Raw genomic sequence first — 22273 nt, 5'->3', positions numbered from 1 at the left:
ATTCCTGCAAATTTTGCAGGAGTTGGAACCAGTGGCGCGACGCGTGAAATAGTTTCCAAATTTTTAAACGGTACAAAATAAATCAAACACTTTTGAAAGCTTCTAAAAGTCATTTATTGTCATTTTCAGCTTATTCAGCCATTTTCAATGATGATGTAGCCTTCCTCACATATAGTCTGTCCAACGACAAGATCCTTGACAGTGATAGATGTGTCTGTCATTTTAATTCCAAAGTAGTTTATTTTATTTTACAAAGAAATAAGTTGGTACAATTGGAACGCATAGCAGGAAATAAATATATTTAAAATTTGACTGACAAGTGATTACTTCAAAATATTGTGAAAAAACTGTATAAAACTGAAAAAATGTAATCAAGTTATTTTATTTAACAAAAAACGGTATGTGATAATACAAAACAAACAAGAACACTACTACATACCAATAAAATATAAAAAGAACTATTCCTTACTTTCAAGCTTCATGAAACTTCCCGCATTTATGATTATATTTATCAATATAACTTTACAAAAATATAGCATATACAAATTTGTAATACTCGACAGGAATAAATAAAACAACATAAATAAAACAAACTATTTTATTAATAACACTTACCAAATTTTATATTTTAAAGGTTGATTAATTAACTTTAATCTTAATTTTTTTAAACCAGTACCTTTCGACATTATTTTTCTGCAGTACTAAAATCCATTATTTACCAATCGTGTAATGTCGATATTTTACAGCTACTCCAGTTTTTAGTATGTGTTTAGTATGATCCTTCTACCATATACGAGATGCACTTATCTACGACGAGATGTTATACAAATTTTATCGATGGTAACTTCATTAGTGTATAATACTTTCTGGCTGGACAGCGAGTATTAACCATAAACTGTGCTCGGGGTCTACAGTTAATTTTCACTCGATTTTTCCTCCACTTGACTTCAAAAGACACAAAACACTCGTAATAATACGAATCAAAATGCATCATCTTCCAAAACGCAGGGTATTTGACAAAAGTTGACACAAAATTATAACCTACAATTTGGCAAGACTTTGACAAGCGTCAAAAATATTCATCGGCGTCCGTTTGTCGTTCATCGTTCCGTCAAACCAATAAAATTGAAATACGATCTGTCATTTTTTAAATAAACCAATAAAACTGGTTAAAAACAACAAGACATGACGCATGACGGATTTATATTTAAACCCATCCATAGTTAACTTAAAAATTATTAGAAACTTTTTTCAGTAAAATAAATAGATTGGTATGGGACGTCATCTGCTTTTCTTCTGTCATCGTCTGTCGAAATCTTACCTGAGAAAAAAAACAGAGTATATTTAGATAATCTCTTTGTAGTTGGGCATTGGAGTGCAAAAGAGGTGTCACTTAGTGCAGCTTAAGGACATAACCCAAGCAGCATTTGGACGTCGGGACAACGTTGTGTCACGCGACCAAACGTCGGGACGCAACGTCGGCACAACCTCGTGCCAACCCTAGTCTGCACTAGTTTGGAGAATAATTTTTGGGTCGAAACGACGTTGGATACCGACGTTGGCTAGAAGCCTAATTTAGTAAAACTGCAACGTTGTTTAAAATCCTAATTCACAGAAATACAAAACTAATATGACGTCTAAGTCGCGTTTTATCCTAAATTGGGATAATTATAGTAAAAATATTATTTTTATGATTTAGTTAGAGACATATGTCAGATGGCAGTGAAGGAAAACAAAACAAAAGTATTTAAGTGTGGAGGATGTTTGAAGATCATAATTATTGAAACACTTTAACCGACTCTGTAACTCGTTACCCAAGGCAAAAAAGTTAAACGCAAACAACTTTATTGATAAATGTATTGTTTCTACTTTGAAAAATACTAATGGGCCTTAAAATTAAAGAAGTTTTAAAAATTTTCTTGAATTTTTTTTTTAGTAGAATGAGAATAATTTATTCGCAGTCGAAAAATTGTTTCCGCATGTTTTTAGGGTCAAATATTTCAAGTTAATGTATTCAAAAAGCAGGAATTGCTATTTTAGGAACGAAACATTTTCTTATTTAACAACATGGCGGCTTTCACTTTGTTGTTTTGGAGATTAAGATGGAGTAGTTCGAGTAGTCGCATACTGGACTAATAAAGTCGCAGTTCGGCCTTAACAGGTAGTATACTAGTCGCAAGATTGCCTAATTTAGTCATCCTAGAGTCTAGCTTGTGCCGCCCTCTATAATCTAAATAAACGAGGGAGTGGATAAACTATCGGTAATATACGTCGAGGTATATTTAAATTTAGTTTTATATGTACCTTTCTTATGTCCCATTTTAATTAAGTTTTTTTTTATAAAAACAAAAACAGCACTGAACTGTCTGACTGAACAGAACAATGAAGTGAAAATTTAAGATTTAAAGTTATGATTCAATACAGTTGCAAAAAGGTAGTGACTCGACGTCCTACCAACGTAAGAATAAGGAAATATAAACAACGTTGGAATTAGTAAAACAGACGACGTTTGCATAACGTTGGAATAGGTCCTGAAACTGACGTCGGAAAACTCTATATTGTCCAACGTTGTAACTACGTTGTCCGAATCACCTAAAGATCACTTAAGCAAAAAAGGTTACAAGACAACATTTATTCGACGTCGCAGAAGCTTCCTACTTTGCTGTAATACTAGTCCAACGTCGGCACAACGTTATAAAAACGTTTAAATTTATTTTAATACCTAAGGTAGGGAGCTAACTATTTTTTGTAACTAATCCAACGTTGTGTTTAGTAAACATGTGGTCGCAAGTCGTGAAAATGCTACTTGGGAAATATGTGGCCGTCGGGAACCATAATAGATTCATCCTCAACATCCTTAAACCAAACGTCGTTAACTTCTTCGTCTGAACCTGCTCAAAATCTCAAAATAAACATCATTGAGAACCGCAAGCTACCTCACCTACTTGACCCACCACTGGCAACTTTGCCAAGGGAGGTAAGAACTATTAAGATTGGTTCTGACAGGGAGGCTATAGCTGCTTGCAAGTCCCTGGCGATGGAAAATCGAGAAATAATTGTGCAGGGAAGTACGAAGAGAGATTGTTTGGTAGTTATGGACCCTTTGTATTTTTTTACTTTGTTAGATAGAAAAAGTCACTTTGAATAGAATGACATATAATATGTCCACTTTTGATATTTTTGCGTAAAATAAAATTGTATTTTAAATTTCAATCAAGACTGTGTAAAAACACAAATTTTTGATCAAGGAGCCTTGGAAAAACAGATTTGATTGTCTAATGTTTTTAGTGTCTTGTTCTCGCCTGTTAAAAGATGCCCGAAAATCAATGTTTTCAAATGGAACGAGGATGGCTCATTAGGAAATTTGGAAAAAGCATTTTTTTACGAATAATTTGGTACTACATACTTGGTATTTCGAGTCAATTGTAGTTATGTATCAATGGTGGAAATTTCAAATGAACCATATTCGAGAATGTCAAAAGTTATACATAGTCATTCTATTCACAATGTTAATTTCTATGGAATAAAGTAATAAAATACGAGGGTGCCATTTAAAAATCAAAAGCTGTTATTTCCGGTGGAACAGGAAGTGACCAAAAACAATTGAATACGTCAATCTATCCTAATTTATGTCACATACTAACATATCAAATCTCGATTTTTTGTCTGGAAAAAAGTTATAGGGGTGGGACACTTTTGAGACGCACCCGGTATAAGCTCAGAAGTTTTTGGATTTCTATGAGTTTACACTTCATAAGACACAAATAAAAACAGTGGAAGTCCAAAATTCATTTAGTATCATAGTTAATGTTATACAATAATTAATAAAAAAAATAGATATTTCAATGTTTCTCCCTAGAGCTACGGCTATGGCTGGACGAGAATCAGCTTCTCTTATCGGGGTAAAATTCTCAGGGGTATTTAAATAGCGCTACGTGTTTGGCGAAGGCTACGCCAGCCACAGCTACCAACCACCCGTAGCTGATAACGTCAAATGTTACCGTTGGTCTCTTAGGGATTCTAGTTAAGACGATCTAGCACCGCCAAATGCAACCGGAATATTACCAAAATTATTAACGGCCACGTAATATTTTAGTTTTTCTCTTAGATTAATAAGTTTTTTACGACCTTTAATTTTAATTAGGTAGTTTTTATTCTTAATTGCTTTATTTTTTGTTGGTCATAATTTTATATATTTTATAATAATTTGGTATGTTTTTTTCTTTTTTCTAATAAAGTCCTAGAATGCTGAGTTTCGGAGATACAGGATGTAGAAGTTTCATTTTTACTACGATTTTTTCCAAATAATTACTAAAGTAACGTCAATATTTTAATAAAAATTGGTGTTTGGGAGTTTTTTGACATGAGAAATTTGATTTTAATGTCAATATAACTCCTAATTGTAGGGAGCGCCACCTACATGTGTTTTAACTGTTATGAAGAGTAATAACTTTTCTCGTCCGTACCTGTATAAAACTACTGAGTGAAAAAAATAGATTTTTGTGATTTTTTACGTAAAAAATGGGTCTTGGTAAAAATCCTTACAAAGAATCGTTCTCAAGATATTTAGATTGGAAATATGTTAAGTAGATAGTTATTTGACTTGATAAATTTGAAAACTTTTTTTCAAATTCATAGATTCATAGATTTTTTCGAAAAAATGATGATAACAACACAGTTTCTATTGAACTTTTGGCAACTTTGACTCAAAAACATTTCAAATTTATGATTTCAAACTAATAACTATTTAGTCAACATGATTAACCAAAAATGATTTTTTGGTTAAGTTTTGAGAACCACTGGATCTTTTCTGGATTTTCTTTCTTGTAAATTTAAACTACTACCTATGTTGCAATATTATCAAGAAGTTGTGATTTTAAACTAAAACTAGAAAAATTTCAAATTTTTTCAAAAAATTTCAAATTTTCAAGACATTTTTTTTTCATAGTCGTGTTTCTGGGGTCGAAATATACTACCCCTAAAAGTATTTGCACTTATTTAAGAATCATCCTGTATATTCTTCTACTATTTCCAGTGTTGTTTTAATTATTGTAATTTCTTATCTGTCTACTATTACTTTAGGTTTTGCTAAATTCATTCTGAAACCTACTTTATTGTTGGCTGTATTTAGCTCGTTAATTTGGCAGTTCGACTACCAGCGAATCTTAGAAACTTATCAGATATTCTGCATCTATTTTTATTCCTTTGTTGGTTCAGACTAGTTGACGGAACATTTATTTTAGTGTCTTCTAGTGTTACATTCACAACACAATCAACCTCTCTATTATATGATATTTAATTTAAAGATTAATAGTTATTTTTTATACAAGACGATAAAATATCATTTTATTTATTTCGGGAGATGATAATGCAATTTTATCGTCGTGTATAAAACAATATTTTTTTCCATAGCGATTTACGTTTTAAAAAATATTCAGAAATTACACTGGGGAACAATTTGAAAAATAATTTCTGTTGAGTTCGATATTTAAGCTGTTTTATAAGTAAATTGACATGCTAATTCCAAAACTGTATTTAGTTTTTTCCTATCACGTCAAGTTTTTTCCCTACAGTTGTTGTGCATGCCACTACCCTTCGCAGGATTGAATGCGAATCACAGAAGTCACTTCTGCTCTTCTACCGGCGATTAACTTGGGGCGTGAGTGACGTTGCGTCATCCAAAACTAGTTCAGAAGTCTCTAGCCCCAGCAAGGAACTATTAAGCTTGACCAATCAGGTTGGTTAGCGTGGTTATTTGGAGGGTGTTAATTCATTTGTGGTTGTCAAAAACTCTAACGTGATTAGAGTTATTAGAGGCTAGACACAAGTAACTAGTTCGGTCAGTTACGCACTGGTTACGCAGGAGATGCTAAAGTACGCGGATGTATGTCGCTGTTACATAGTGAAGGAAAAGTCGAGTCTATGTTTTTCTCTTTACATAAGATAAACCGTGTTTAGATTTTATTTGTACACAAACTACAGATTTTCGTTATGTCTGCCTCTGGTAGTTCTCGTCGTAAGTGTCTAAGCAGCCCTGTCAAATTGTTGAACAACTCTTGGAGAGCTTTAAGAAGCTTGCTTGCAACATGAGCATCAAAGTGCATTTTTTTACATAGCCATCTTGCTAACTTCCCAGAAAATCTTGGTGCTGTTAGTGATGAACAAGACGAGCGATTTCACCCAGATGTGAAGGTTATGGCGGCGCGATATCAAGGCAAATGGGATGTCAGTATGATGGCTGACTACTGTTGGGGCATCAAGCGGGAATGCCCACAAATTGAACACTCCAAGAAAAGCTATAAGAGAAAATTTTTGCCATAATATCCTTTTTTATTATTTTTTGTATACACACAATTTAACTTTTAATATATTAACCTCTGTATGAATAAAATATTCTAATCTATTTGGTCAGATCTTACCTTATTTCCCTTTGTATGTGCACTTTTAAGGTAAAAGGAGGCGTATGCTGTAGCTTAAAAACTTGACGAAATAGAGGAAAACTGTGAATATTTTTGAATTCAGAGACCAAAAATGAGACAAAAACAGGTCACAGATCCAAGTCAACAAAATTGCTGTTCCCCAGTGTTATTATTTCAAGGAATTTATTACGAGTAGAAAAAATATTGTGCTGGGTTGGCGTTGGTTTCTATGTAATTTGACAAATAAATAAAGCTGTCTCTTTAGTTGTCAGTTTTGAGTCAATATTTTTTAATTCCCTGTCGTGTCGATTGCTGATTGGATTGGAGCCAGAAATGACTCAAAACGAAATAAGTAGTAGTGGGAACTATCGAATGAATACTATCGAAACATTCGATAGTTGCAATTCATTCGAATAATTCGATAGCTAGTAAAAAAACATTCGTTGAAAACTATTCGAATAAAAATTATCGAATAGATGCGTCATCTGCCTTGAAATATTGTATTCTAGTAATTCGGCAGCAAAAACCATTCATTTATAAAAAATTCATCCATTTATAAAATTCATTCATTTATGAAATTCATTTATTCGTCAGGATCCATTATAATAAAATATTAACTGGATTTTAGTTGTCGCCCGGCGACGTAGGTTTCTTTCCGAGAAACCCGACAGGCGGTCGGTGGCAATGCTATGAAAGAAGCCGGCATCTTTGATTTTTTGCGGAGTCATATAAAGATAAGGACACATTATTTTTTTTATTGAGGTGCTAGTATTTACATAGAAAATACATTACGAAGGGCGCTGTTGCCATGTATTGGTATTAGTTGATATTAGCAAAGAATATTATTGTTTGGCTTTAGTTAGTTAGGGATAGTATGTCTATATATTTTGCATTTTTTTATTAATATTCTGTTGTTACACTGCAATAATATTTGTTATTTTGGATGTAGGAAAATGATTTTTAATGTTTTTAAGTCAAGACTGGTTTAATAAAAATAATAATAACAGTAATAATTTGTTATACCTATTAAGAACAAAATTTAAAATAATTTAAAATAACCATTTTTTTTACGTAGTAGCAAAATATAAACAACAAATTAGATGTCAAAATGATTTATATTAGATCCTATTTAAAAATAATATAGTCTTTAAATTGTTTGTGGCAACGTTGGTGTATTAAATAATAATAATTACAGAACTAATTTGTTATATTAACAACAACCTTTAAAATCATGAAATATAAACATTTATTAATTTTCTAAGCATGCAGTGTAATGGAAGGAAAATATAAATAAACAATTAGAAATCAAAATTATTTATATTAGGTACTTTATATTACTATTTAAAAATAATATTTACTTTTACTGGCATTTACTTTAAAAAATAAATGAAATATTTCTTTGCAAAAAACTACATGTAAGAGAATTAGCATAAAACAAAATACAAACATCGTTAACTTTTTTTAAATTGGCACGTGTAAAACTTTCAATTTAATTTTCACACCCCATAGTTTGAGTTCGATAACCACATTTACTTAACCACATTACTTAAATATATATGATTATTAAGTTCAACTAATTCATATTATTAAAACATCTAAAACACAAATATGTATTTTTAAAATTAATTCTAAGTTCATCTCATCTCTCTTAAAAATTGCTACTTCTCAAAATTTCCCATTAAAAAATAGACCATATATACCATATAAAATAAAATAATTGAAAGATCGGGCTACGGAAAATCACACAAATTATCGGAAAAATTTTGACACCTGCACACGCACACATACGTCAATTAAAAAAAAATACTATTTTAGTATTTTAAATATTTTAATAAACGCAAAAATAGCACAGTATTTATAAGGTGAAGTTATAAAAATTTGGAAGAACTAATAATGCACTGACGCACACAAAAGTCAAACGAATACTAAATTTCATTTATCAAAAGCATTCGATAGTCGTAGCTCAACGATAACCATTTAGTTGCACGGCGAGGTTGTCACATATGCTTTAGTATACAAATGAATGAATGATTTATTCGAATAAAACCATTCAATAGTTGAAATCATTCATTCAGTAACCATTCGATAGTCTAATTCATTCGATAGTTCCCATCGCTAGAAATAAGTAAATTACCAACAGATATTCAGGCTGAGGCGACAAACGCCGTATCCAAACTACTTCCGTTTAAATCCCGAATAACTTATGTAAAGTAATACAACAAATTTCAAAAATGGAAGCAATTAAAAAACGTGCGTAAAGAAATAAAGTTTTTAACCTATCCTCGCTGTTAAAGTATAATTTAATCTACCCCTTGCGGTTAAAGTACTATTTTATCTACTATTTTTGATAGATATAAGGCAATTTTAACAGTTGCTATGGAAAAAAGAAACGAATCCTGGCTAAATCCCCTCGTTTCGCCTTCTAATCTTTTCTTGGCGAGAGACCCGGCAAAGCATACAAAGTACGCGAAATAAAGGTCGGGGCGGCTCCGGGGCTGAAATAGGATTAGAGTTAGTTAACTGTACCATTAAAAAGTTTCCTTAAAGCACCGCATAAACGGGCAAGCGAGCCGAATATGGCGTCGGAGAGCAGCCCCAGCCACGGCGCTCCGGCGTAGAGGGTTGTTATTTTCTTATCTTTTAATTTCCGCCAGTAATATTAGCAAAGTTTCATCCAGCCATCGTCGACTACGACTCAAAACTAATTAAAATTTGAGTATCGCGGAGTTGGGAAGTTTTACGGCAGTTTTACTTATTCATATCGTAGTTGAGGGTGATGGATGTTTGCTAAAACCTTGCAAGAGACGACTTCTATCGTCTTTCTCTCTTATTTCTCTAGCGTTATCTTCCGTTCCTTTATTAGTGAAAAGTAACTAAATATGTTTAATGTATTCAATGTGGGCTTACAGAAGAATGCTGCAAATTTCATACACAGAACATCGGACCAACGTATCAATTCTAAGCCCACGGCCACACAGAAAGCGTTTTTAGCGTTTTGCGTTTTTTTGCGTCTCAAGTAGCGATGGGAACTATCGAATGAATTAGACTATCGAATGGTTAATGAATGAATGATTTCAACTATCGAATGGTTTTTTTCGAATAAAATCATTAATTCATTTGTATACTAAAGCATATGTGACAACCTCGCCGTGCGACTAAATGGTTATCGTTGAGCCACGACTATCGAATGCTTTTGATAAATGAAATTTAATATTCGTTTGATTTTTGTATGCGTCGGTGCATTATTAGTTCTTCCAAATTTTTATAACTTCGCCGTATAAATACTGTGCTATTTTTGCGTTTATTAAAATAGTTAAAATACTAAAATAGTAGTTATTTTCTAATTTTATTTATTGACGATTGTGTGCATGTGCAGGTGGTCAGAATTTTTCTGAAAATTTGTGTGGTTTTCCGTAGTCCGATCTTTCAATTATTTAATTTTATATATGGTATATGGTCTATTTTTTAATGGGAAATTTTGAGAAGTAGCAATTTTTAAGAGAGATGAGATGAACTTACAATTAATTTTAAAAATACATATTTGTATTTTAGATGTTTTAATAATATGAATTAGTTGAACTTAATAATCATATTTAAGTAATGCGGTTGTATAATCATATTTAAGTAAATGGTTATCGAACTCAAACTATGGGGTGAGAAAATTAAAATGAAAGTTTTACACGTGCCAATTTAAAAAAAAAAGTTAACAATGTTTATATTTTGTTTATGCTAATTCTTTTACATGTAGTTTTTTGCGAAGAAAAAATATTTCATTTATTTTTTAAAGTAAATGCCAGTAAAAGTAAATATAATTTTTAAATAGTAATATAAAGCACCTAATATAAATAATTTTGATTTCTAATTTTTTATTTATATTTTCCTTACATTACACTGCATGCTTAGAAAATTAATAAATGTTTATATTTCATGATTTTAAAATTTGTTGTTAATATAACAAATTAGTTCTGTAATTATTATTATTTAATAAACCACCGTTGCCAAAAAATTTAGAGACTATATTATTTTTAAATAGGATCTAATATAAATAATTTTGACATCTAATTTGTTGTTTATATTTTGCTACTACTTAAAAGAAAATATTTATATTAAATGATTTTAAATTTTGTTGTTAATAGGTATAACAAATTATTATTGTTATTATTATTTATTAAACCAGTCTTTGCTAAAAAACATTAAAAATAATTTTCCTACATCCAAAATAACAAGTATTATTGCAGTGTAACAACAGAATATTAATAAAAAAAATGCAGAATAGATAGTATGTCTTTATATTCCCTAATTAACTAAAGCCAAACAATAATATTCTTTGCTAATATCAACTAATACCAAAATATGGCAACAGCGCCTTTCATAATGTATTTTCTGTGTAAATACTAGCACCTCAATAAAAAAATAATGTGTCCTTATCTATATCTGACTCCGCAAAAAATCAAAGATGCCGCCTTCTTTCATAACATTGCCACCGACCGCTGTCGGGTTTCGAAAGAAACCTACGTCGCCGGGCGACAACTAAAATTCAGTTAATATTTTATTATAATCGATCCTGACGAATGAATGAATTTCATAAATGAATGAATTTTATAAATGAATGGTTTTTGCTGCCGAATTACTAGAATACAATATTTCAAGGCAAATGACGGATCTATTCGATAATTTTTATTCGAATAGTTTTCAACGAATGTTTTCTTACTAACTATCGAATTATTCGAATGAATTGCAACTATCGAATGTTTCGATAGTATTCATTCGATAGTTCCCACTACTATTTAAAACATTAATTTATTCAACAAGATTCACCCCTTCAAGTGTTTCGTTAATTCAATTAGTATTTTTGATCTTCCGCCTTCAGTATCTATTTCCACCCTCACTACACCCTCGAACAACCCCAAAACCATCAAAAGTATTCCTTATTTCAGCCTGCCAAATTCCCGGAATTTTGCCGAGTTCTTCAAACAACCCCCAACTCTTTATTTATCTCCTTGAAAGTTACAACCCTTCTACGGCTTTACTTCCTCCCTCCTCTCCCGCCCCGTACGCTTATTCCCTTACTTCGCCCCTTCTTTAAACCTTATTTCAATTCGGCATCTCGTTCGAATTTCGCCCTTAAAGTAACTAGGCCCTTAGAGCGAGTATCGCGCACGGCGTATATATATATACGTCTGAACAAAGTTCAGATGTAGTAGAAAACCCACCCTTTATTTTATATCTTCTTAAAAGAGGCTGCCTTATGTAGGGGGTGTATTAGGGTGAGTTTCGTGCGATCGGGGGATGAAAATGGCGCTCTGTTCTATTAAATGTAGGGAAAATAATACCAATTTGAATTTCTGTGCAGATTTTAGCTGGGTCGCTGTTTAAGTTTAAGGAATAAGGATTTTAAGGGAGATAATTGGGTAAAGAGGGAAGGGTTTGGGATATACGAGGACATATTAAGAAGTTTAACGCAGTAAACATTAATATTGATTTAAAGTGTTATTAAATGTTTAATTTATGATAATATACAGGGTGGTCCGTACTATATTCCGGAAACTTTGGCAGCATAATCTGCAGATTTAGAATGAATTTTTAGAATTTAGAATGAGTGGGAGGGGGGTTAATCACTTCGACCTTACAGATCCATTGTGTCCCCCTTTCTTGAATCATAACTCATCATACAGTCCCAGGGCTTTGACAAAAGCCAGTATCTGGGACGGTTTTATAGAGGGTAGTTCTCCATCTCCAATATCAGACGTACCAAAATTCATGGCACGAATGGTTGTCGTCTCGGCGCACTCAGTGATGAGGTGTACTGGTGTTTCCCCATCTTCCCCACAGAATCTGCATTCGCCGTTTCTTCTTAGTTTCAATCTACTGAGGTGTTCATTGAGGAGACAGTGTCCTGTTAAAAACCCCGTGACAATCCGAAGATTGTTCTTACTCAGACCCAGGAAGATCTGTGATTTTTCTTGATCATAAGCCCTCAGAAACTTCTTAGTTAGAGTGTCTTAGACCATTGCAAGATTTCCATTCCAGGTTGCGGATGGAATCATCCAAGTTCTTGAGTTCCGCCTTGAGTTGGTTACCACTTGGAAAGCAGAACGGTTCTGGTCCAGTTAGTGGAGTGTTCGCTCCTTTCCTAGCTAGATTATTTGCTTTTTCATTGCCTTCTATCTCTTGGTGAGCAGGCACCCAGTGTAGGAGGACTTTGTTTTCTTTTGCCTAATTTATTCAGCTTCTCTATGCATTCTTTGACCAATTTCGAATTGATTGATACTGAGTTGATCGCCTTTAACGCTGCTTGACTATCAGACAAGATGGTTATTTCTTTTTTCCGATAGTTCCTATCTAAGATAAGTTGTACGCATCTCCCGATAGCGTAGATTTCTGCCTGTAGGATACTAGGGTAAGTGCCCATTGGTTCAGAGTAATTAGCTCTCGGCCCAAACACTCCGATCCCTGTTCCCGTATTGGTTTTGGAAGCATCAGTATACCAAGTTATGGTATGGTCTTTTAACTGCTGGGCAAGCGTTTCGCTCTTCCAATCCTTCTTATTGCTCAATACTACATTGACATGTTTGTCAAAGTTGTACGTTCTTGGCATATCGTCCACTGGGAGTTGCAGGAGTGGTATTTCCTTTTTGAGGGTGTTCCAAGCCCCTGATCTGACGATTCTCCCAGTACTAATTCCGTTAGTGACCATTCTAATCATTGTCGCATTGGCATATCTACCAATGACAATGTGCAGTGGTGTTAGGTCTAGAATGACCTCCATTGCTGCTGTTGGACAGGTTCTCATGGCTCCTGTGATGCAAACACATGCTAGTCTCTGGACTTTGCATAGGTTTAGCCTTGCCGTCCGTTGCTCTAGTTTTGTGTACCAGGCAACTGCTCCATAAGTAATCATGGGTCTTACTATCATGGTATACATCCAGCGCAAAATGTTAGGGGAGCAGCCCCATCTATTTCCGGCGAGTCTTCTGCATATCATGAGAGCCTTTATGGCTTTGCTGGTAGTGTTCTTAATATGCTTGTTCCACAGGAGTTTACTGTCCAGGGTTATTCCCAGGTATTTAACTTCCTGTGTTGGCAGTATTTCCTTTCCATCTAGTTGGATTCTTTTCAAGTTTTTCAGACTTCGCCTTCTGGTGAATGGCACTATCGCGGTTTTGTCTGAGTTGATACTCAGCCCGACAGTCCTACACCATCTCTCAGTGATACGGAGTCCTCTTTGGATAATATCACACAAGGTGCCTTCATGTTTCCCCCGAGCGATCATGACTATGTCATCTGCATACCCAATGCAGTGTATTCCCGCTAGAGTTAATTCATCTAGTAGTTCATCCACCACCAAGCTCCACAGCAAAGGGGAGGTTACTCCACTTACTTAAGACTTATTTAAGACTCACCCTGTATACAGGGTGGTCGGAACTGTAATCCGGAAACTTCGGCATATTATTCTGCAGATAAAAATAAGTAAAAAAGTTCGTATAAATGTAGGTCCTAAAATGCTTAGTTTCGGAGATACAGGGTGTAGAATTTTTATTTTTATTTAGATTTTTTCCAAATAATTTTTTCAAGTAACGTTAATATTTGGATGAAAGTCTGGGGTTTTTTGATATGAGAAATTTGATTTTGATGTGTCAATATGACTCCTACTTGTAGAGGGCGCCACCTACATATTTTTTAACTGGTTTGAACTATTGAGTAAAGAAATATAAAATTACGGCTGTGGTGAGCAAGAAAAAGTCATCAGGAGATAAATCGGGTGAATACGGGTAATAAGACATTAATTCCATGTTTTTCTCCTTCAAATATTCGGATGTTTGACGTGCTTTATGGGAGCTGGCACTGTCGTGATGAAGAATGATGCGATGTTTTTTGTTCTTTTTTCTCATGTCATTGAAGACCGTTGGCTAACAAATTGTTCCATTCTGGATTAACAGTTCTTCGATCTTCTAATGGAATGGTTGTGACGCGACCAGTAGAATGTTGAAAAGAAGTTGAAAAAGTCAAGACAACCAGAATCCAATATAAATACCTATTTTTTAAATGTTAATATTAATTTTATTGTATTACCCATTACCGATTTTTTTATTATCTATATTAATTTATTGTAAATACAGATTAGAATAAAATATTATAATAGACAACTATAATAAACAATAAAAAAAAACGCATCAAGGTCATAAAACGCACTTATAAAAACATCAACAACTTAAAAATAAAATTAAATTTTGAGGTACTTTGTACAGGTTGTCCCATTTTTGTGTGTTTTTACGAGTTTCTCGTTTATGAGCAGCGGTACAAAGATACAGTTGCTACTTTTTTATGAAGCTAAAGATGGTAAACACATATTTGCTGCCGCTATTAAAAATATACGATAAAAATATATGAAAAAAAAGACTTAAATCTTTTAAAAAGATTTAAATTTTTTTTAATGACTTAATTTATAAGTCCTAAGTCAGCTTTCGAAATATGACTTAAAATCAAATGATTTAAGTCATTAAAATGATTCAAGTCATAAAAAGGCTTAAATTTTCTATGAGCTTGCAGCTCTGCAACCAACATACCCAAATCAAAGATCCAAAATCTCCAGTGACATTTTCATATTTAAATAATCAAATTAGCAAACTAAATATATTACGATAGCGCTGTGTATTTCATAAATTCGAAACATTTTAACTGAATTTTATATAAACGGGCCATAAATAATTCAAAAACAATAACTGAATTATTTTGTCGTGTTGCTTTCCTATATATCGAACGAATACAAAATTATAATTGCAAAGCGAAAATAATTTGACAGAAAAAGTGTCACGTGGATTGAAATCCCCATCCCCCAACGGCACTCTCCCCAAAAAAACTTCTTTAATATTAATGGGGAAAATTATGACACGATATATATATATAGGGAAATAACATGTTTTAAGTTAAAACTGTATATAGCTACATTTTAAACATTTTAGCTGGAATTAATAAAACATTTCGATTTTTAACAGTTGTCACTTTTGTCCTGAAGGGCACATATAAAATAGTCAGAGGCGTCACATATATCATACGAGCGAAAAAAAACGGCGTCAAAGAAGAGACATTTTTTACGTAAAAAAATACGAAAATGTATATTTTTTCACTCAGCAGTTCTATACAGGTACGGACAAAAAGTTATTACTTTACAAAACAGTTAAAACACATGTAGGTGGCGCCCTCTACAAATAGGAGTTATAATGACATCAAAATCAAATTTATCATGTCAAAAAACTAACAGACACCAATTTTCATCCAAATATTGACGTTACTTCAGAAATTATTTGGAAAAAATCGAAATAAAAATGAAATTTCTACACCCTGTATCTTTGAATTAAGCATTTTAGGATATACATTTATAAGAAGTTGTTTACTTCTTTTTATCTGCAGAATATGCTTCCGAAGTTTCCGGAATATAATTCGGTCCACCCTATATATAGGTTACCAGACTTCTCTAGACGGAAAAGAGGACAAAAACATAATTAATTTTCTTACGCATTTATCATAGTACGGATTTTTTATTTTAATTATATCTTAGGGTATTTTGCTAAAAAAATTATAATAAAGTTATATAGAAGCATACCTAAGTTCTTCATTCAACAAAAATATAAAATAGGGTATAAAAAATAACAAAGTAAAACTAAAGTTGTGTCATATAGCATTATGCTATAAATCATAACACTAGATAACAGAAAGAAAAAACACTTCTTAAAAGTACTAACACTAACACCACAAAACTATTCTAAACATACAAAAATATTTTTAATTACATGAGGTAAACAAAATATATCAAGCAAAAAAAAAATAGAAGGTGCACTTGCTTCAATTTCAACCATATCATGTTTTACCGATCCACTTAATGAAAAAATTGTTCAGAATTAGTGGTATGTGATGTGATAGTATTGCGAAAAAAAAACATAATTTGAGAAACTCGCTATGGACTTCCTCATTGGAAACGGTAGAAAAGTATTTCAACCATCCCATTCTTGATAGTAGTTTATAGAAAGATCATTGAATTCATTTGGTAAAGCCAATATTACTACTGCCGTGAAACCGTCCTATTGCACACTGAAGATGTTTTCTAGATAATCTACATCTATTCTTATAGTACTTAGCAAAGTACTATATAATATATAGTACTGAACCAAAAAATATGTTTTTCTTGGCTTGTTCGTGTATATCAGTCACACTGACTAATTCATTTCAGGAAAAACTGTTATCTCTACCATTTATAATTATTTCAACAAATTAAACTAAAATTCAAATTTTGTTCTTAACTTGCTTAACAGATATGAAATTTTGATAATGATTACTTTTTGTCATGGTAACTATGATGTTATAGCGTAATTGTATTAAAAATAGGTATATGACCTAATAAAAGTTGAAGAGTTTTGTAAAATCTATCAGAAAGTATGATAATATATAGGATCTACCGTTTAATCAATTTGAAATTTGTTAATTTTAAGTAGTTGAAATTGATAAATACACACACCGGAAAAGTCTAGGGATATTATAAATTTATCCAGCCATCATCAGTAATTTTATTATTTGCATTTCTGATATAATAAAATTAAAATAAACAAATAGTTTACAGGACGTATTGGAAATAAAAATGCGAAATTTACCGAATTTTTCAAATTTACCTTGATTTTTATTGAATTCAAAAAAATATACACATTTTATTTTTATTCTAAACTGTGAATTAAAAAAAAAGATAAAACCATTTTTACTTAATAAAGGGTATGGCCTCCTCTACTGTTCATTATAGCCCTACATCGTCTCTCCATGCTCCTGATCAGGTTGTCGATCTCTTCTTGAGGTACAGCCTGCCACGCTGCATTCACGGCCCGAACCAGATCCCTACGAGTTTCACGAGGCATACCCATTCTCAAAATTCTTCTTTGGACCGCGTCCCATACGTGCTCGATGGGGTTGAGGTCATGAGATTGTGCCGGCCAGGGTAAGATGTTTAATTGATGAGCATTGATAAACTCACTTCCCACTCGGGCTGTATGAGGCCGTGCATTGTCATGCATGAGAATGAAGTTTCTCCCAAAATCATTGGCATATGGTAACACGACAGGCTCAAGAATTAAATCACGATATGTGATTCCTGTTAGAAACCTTTCAAGAAAAACGAGATCGGTTTTTCGGCCTAACAGGACTCCTCCCCAGACCATAACTGTTCCACCTTGATAAGGGTGCACTTCCTGAACATGATCCAACCAATTCCAAAGCGTAACTCATCCGTGAAGAGAACATTGGCCCATTGTTCATTCGACCACTGAACATGATCTTGAGCCCACAAATATCGTACCTCTCGATTTCCTCTCGTTAAGGGTTGAGCTCTCCAGGGGCTCTCTCTTAAGTTGACCTCTCTGAATCTATTGCGAACAGTGTCAGGACTAACGGTTACATTATGTGTTTCCTGGAGAACTAAACTAAGCTCTGGTGCTGTAAGAGTCGGTCGGAGTCGAGCATTTAATTGTAAAAAATGATCTTGCTGAGCGGTAGTAATGCGATGTCGCCCTGTGTGCCTTTCAGCAACATCACTACTTTCACGGTAGCGTGCACTTAATCGCGATATTACACTTTGCGTTGTACTTAATGCTCTAGCTACGTCGATTTGACGCATTCCAGCTTCGAGCATACCCATGGCCCTTAGCATTTCGTCTCTGTTAAGATGTCTACGCTCCATAATATCGTTTAATACTAAACAGAGTTATTTAAATGAATTCTGGCCAGTTCATCATAAAAACATAGCCAGTACAGGTTAAATTCGAACAATTGATGCTAGGTGCTTTTTATACATTTGACAAAAAATGCACAAACACTTCTGCAAATATTCCAAATTTAGAAATAACTAGTGTGACTACTTCGTTTCAATCGAAGTAGAAAGAATCGCCTACAAATATGTGGTTGTTTATTCAAAACATTTATTTTTAAATTTAATAAAATGATATCCTTAGATTTTTCCGGTGTGTGTATATTTTGAACACCTTGTATCATCTAACTAAAATATCTTTACATATAAGTCTTTTTCTATATCTCTATAAAATTCTCCTACCAAATTTTACTTGTCCAGATTCAGAAACAATGCCATCACTAACAACTTTTTAACACACTGCAATCGAACATTCGTTTAAACAAATTTAAATAGTACAGATACTATTAATTTTAGGTATATTTTACCCAGAATATAAAAATAAAATAAAAATAGGGTGTTGCATTTAAAAAAAACAAATTTTATATTCGCCACACTTTTTTGAAGCACCCTGTATACTCTATAATAATTTTAAAATGTGTATCTTAACCGTCCCTATAACTTTTATATTTAATATTTTTTTGTAAACCTCGAAACAAATGTTTTATAATTACGATGCACCTATCCTACTAAAAAATTAGTCTTGTAGAATTCAGTGCACGCCACTGACTCTTCACCGCAAAATATATAATTTTAGAGTAAAATTAACTTGTTCTAATGTGAATGACAAAACAGATCTAACTCATATTCCGTGTCGGCGCCTGGGCCAGATATATTCATTGTACTTGGCAATTTTCAGCGATTTTAAATTATTTAAACTATTAATAAACTCACTCTGCTGCATAATAAATCTTGTTCGGGGACAATGTAGAAAATAAAATTAACGAAATAGCCGAGAATATCATTATCACATTTTTGATAATTCGCTAACATTATTTTCCTATTAGATGCTATTCAAATATGCATATGTTAGGGTAATTTTGTATTTTATGATGATAATTTTGTTCGGATGTCAACGGTAATACAGTTTTTAACAACAGTTTATAAATAGCAGGGTTGGCATGATTTAAATCATTTGATTTTTTATTACACCAGTATTTACAAGATCAAATTCGATTATCAAAATATAAGTCATTTACGGCGTAGAAAGCCTTGTCTAGTAAATAAGATTTCAATGCTGTGCGAAATGAAGAAAATTATGTTATGGATTTGATTTCAAATGGCAGGTGATTGTGCATTTTTTTCGAGTTGTATAATATTGAACTTTTAACTAACTCTGAGCGTGGGGTAGGTAGAGAAAGATCTTGCTCCGCGTTCCTGAGTGGATAAGTGTGAGATTTTCTCTTGTGAAGCTGATTAGTTAAGTCATTGGGGATTTTTGCTTGGAAAAAAGTCCGGAAGTTTTGCAACTTTGCAGGTTTATAGGTTTTGGGGTCCCTAACTAAAATCCATAAAATGCACATTTCCAGACTTGCCGCCGGCGCCGCCATCTTGCCAAGATGGCGCCCAAAATCGGTATTTTGCAAAGACATTATAAAGATAGACCGAACATCTCATTCATAAATGCTCGTTGGTAGTGTATCAAACATTCCAATGTGTCAAACAAGGACAGAAGAGACAGACAAGTCTAAAATTTCCGACCCCGGCAACTAATGGCCAGTGGCGTATCGTTTTTTGGAACGAATTTAATTAGTAAAGTAAAAGTAAAGTAATTAGTAAAATTTTTACTCCATACTAATATACTACATTAACACTTTTTCGTTAGATGAGTTTTGTTATAAGGTCTAATATAATAATATAATTAATATCCCACATATACTTATGTTGAAACGTTAGTAGATAGTTTTCGAAAATCGCTCCAACGTCGATATTCAATTTAAACTTTCAGTTACTTCTATATAAACACTCAGTTACTTTTGAATACTTACAGGGTGACTCAGGCTTCCGAAACAGTTCTATGTTAGGTTTGTGGTTAGTGACTTTTCTTTCAATTTTTTTTTAGAATATGGAGGCAATGGTAAAACACGTTTTAGACATTTTTGTAATCATAGGTGGCCGGAACATATTTTCAAACTAAAGTTGTAGATTTGCTATTAAATTTCCATTCCAGAAATACCTAGGGTTGCCACCGGTCCTTTTTTGAAAAGGACAGTCCTTTTTTGGAATAACTTGTCCTTTTGACTTTTTTTGACTTAAAAAGTCATTTTTATTTACGTATTTTCCCTGAGAGAAGAAGATAACTTAGAACTTCCCGTTTAATCTCTGAGAAAATTACCTACAGCAAACAGAAATATTCTTTTCGTCCAAATTTAATTAGAGATGTTATAAAACTTATAAATAAATTTTTCTTGTTTAGAATAGGCAACATTATTTGAATATGATTAGAATTTCCCGTTTAATCGCAAATGATAGTTTAGGTTTTAGTTTTACCTTTTTTGATCTTAAAAAGAACTTTTCAAAATTAGTAATTAGTAACGATTTAGTTAGTTCGCAATCGATAGCTTCCTGTGAAGTACTGTGTAATAGTTGTTTAATCTTGTATTATTAATAACTTCCTATACCTAAAATCAATATTTATTTTAATCCTTTTAGTCTCTCAATAGAGGACATTTATCATTAAAAGTATCAAATCTGTGTGCTACAGTATGGGATTTCTGTCGCATAATAATGAATATTACGTTTATTTACAAATCCATTACTTAGGTAGCTTAATCAGACAATCAAATTTTAGTTAAACGTCCCAATCTTCATGAACTGTATTAAGCATATGTATTGAATCACCCTGTATGTTGACAAAAATATTTTGAAAATGTGCGTTACAATGGCCCCCGATCTTATGTAAAGATTGAAATAAAAATCACAAACCAAAAAACGTAATAGGTAAAAAGCTTTTTTTGGAGACCTGGGTCACTCTGTATATAGGTATGTATAAAACTAGTAGCCTAAAAATAAAAAGGTAAACACACCGTACAAATAACTCTAGGAAGAGGTATTTGTATTGTACGGTGATAAAAACTTGTCTAAACAAGACCGAAGGGGCAGATACAAGATATAATTAAGCAATAAAATGTAAAAAAGGTCGGGTAAATACCTTTGTTTATTTGTTGAGCAAAATTCCTTTAGAATATCGTATATAATGACCAAAATATGAAGCAATTTAAAAAAATGTCACTTTCTGGCATATAATAAAGTTTCAAATGCAACGTTTATATTCAAATTTGTTATGATCTACAACAGTTAGGTAGTAATTGAGACGAATTATAATTCAATTATCGGCTACTACGTTCTTGTTTTAATAGATCAAAATTCAACAAATATAATTAGAAATTATTTTAATTTTGAGGGGCTCCCTTGTAGGACGCCTATGTACGATTACGGCGGAAACAATACCTATGTACCTGTGAAAAGACAAATTCGGGTAATCTGAGCTTATTTTTCCACACATTTGACACTGTTCTACCATATTGAAAATTCGCTGATTCAAAAGTACGTTAAGCAAAAACAAAAACTACTGTAAACCACTGAAAAGTTCACTTCGGCCTTGATTCCGACTTCAAACACACCGTAAGCTAAACGTAGTACGCTATAACGGACCAAAGGCCGTCGCGAGGGGTGGTGAGACGGACGGCTCATTTCATTCTGGAAGACTAGCAGCGACGTTGCCAATAGTTCTAGACGTTTCAGCACATTAAACAGTAGACATGTCCTTTAATAGTAACGCATAGATCCTCTTGTTAATTTATTAATATATTTTATTTATTTTAGTTTATCTTTAAAGAAGCATGCGTAATAATATTATTTAATAAATAATATTATTACGCATGCTTCTTTAAAGATAAACTATTAATTTAATTAAGAAATTGAGATTTATTGATATCCGGTGAAGGTTTTAAAGTCACCATTTCTGCAAATCAAACTAAGTAGATAGGCGCAAATTTGAGATGTGGCAATGTCGCCTTCTCTATCTCAGTTGATTTTTACAGTACGTAGTCAACCTCCGGTTGTTTGATCGGGTTAAAATGCACAATGTGATATCTGTTCTTACTAAATCTATGGTATTTTGTGAATA

At 32.8% G+C, this 22273-nt stretch overlaps 1 long non-coding RNA gene across 1 annotated transcript in view; it reads right to left on the bottom strand.

The window, feature by feature from the left end:
* Positions 1 to 22273, bottom strand: part of LOC115882588 — a 77041-nt gene that overhangs the window by 10718 nt on the left and 44050 nt on the right. The window lies entirely within an intron of this gene.

Source organism: Sitophilus oryzae, unplaced genomic scaffold (genome assembly GCF_002938485.1).
Source record: "Sitophilus oryzae breed Bouriz unplaced genomic scaffold, Soryzae_2.0 scaffold_1789_pilon_pilon, whole genome shotgun sequence".
Lineage (NCBI taxonomy): Eukaryota > Metazoa > Arthropoda > Insecta > Coleoptera > Curculionidae > Sitophilus > Sitophilus oryzae.
This window is presented reverse-complemented; position numbering and strand designations above follow the sequence as displayed.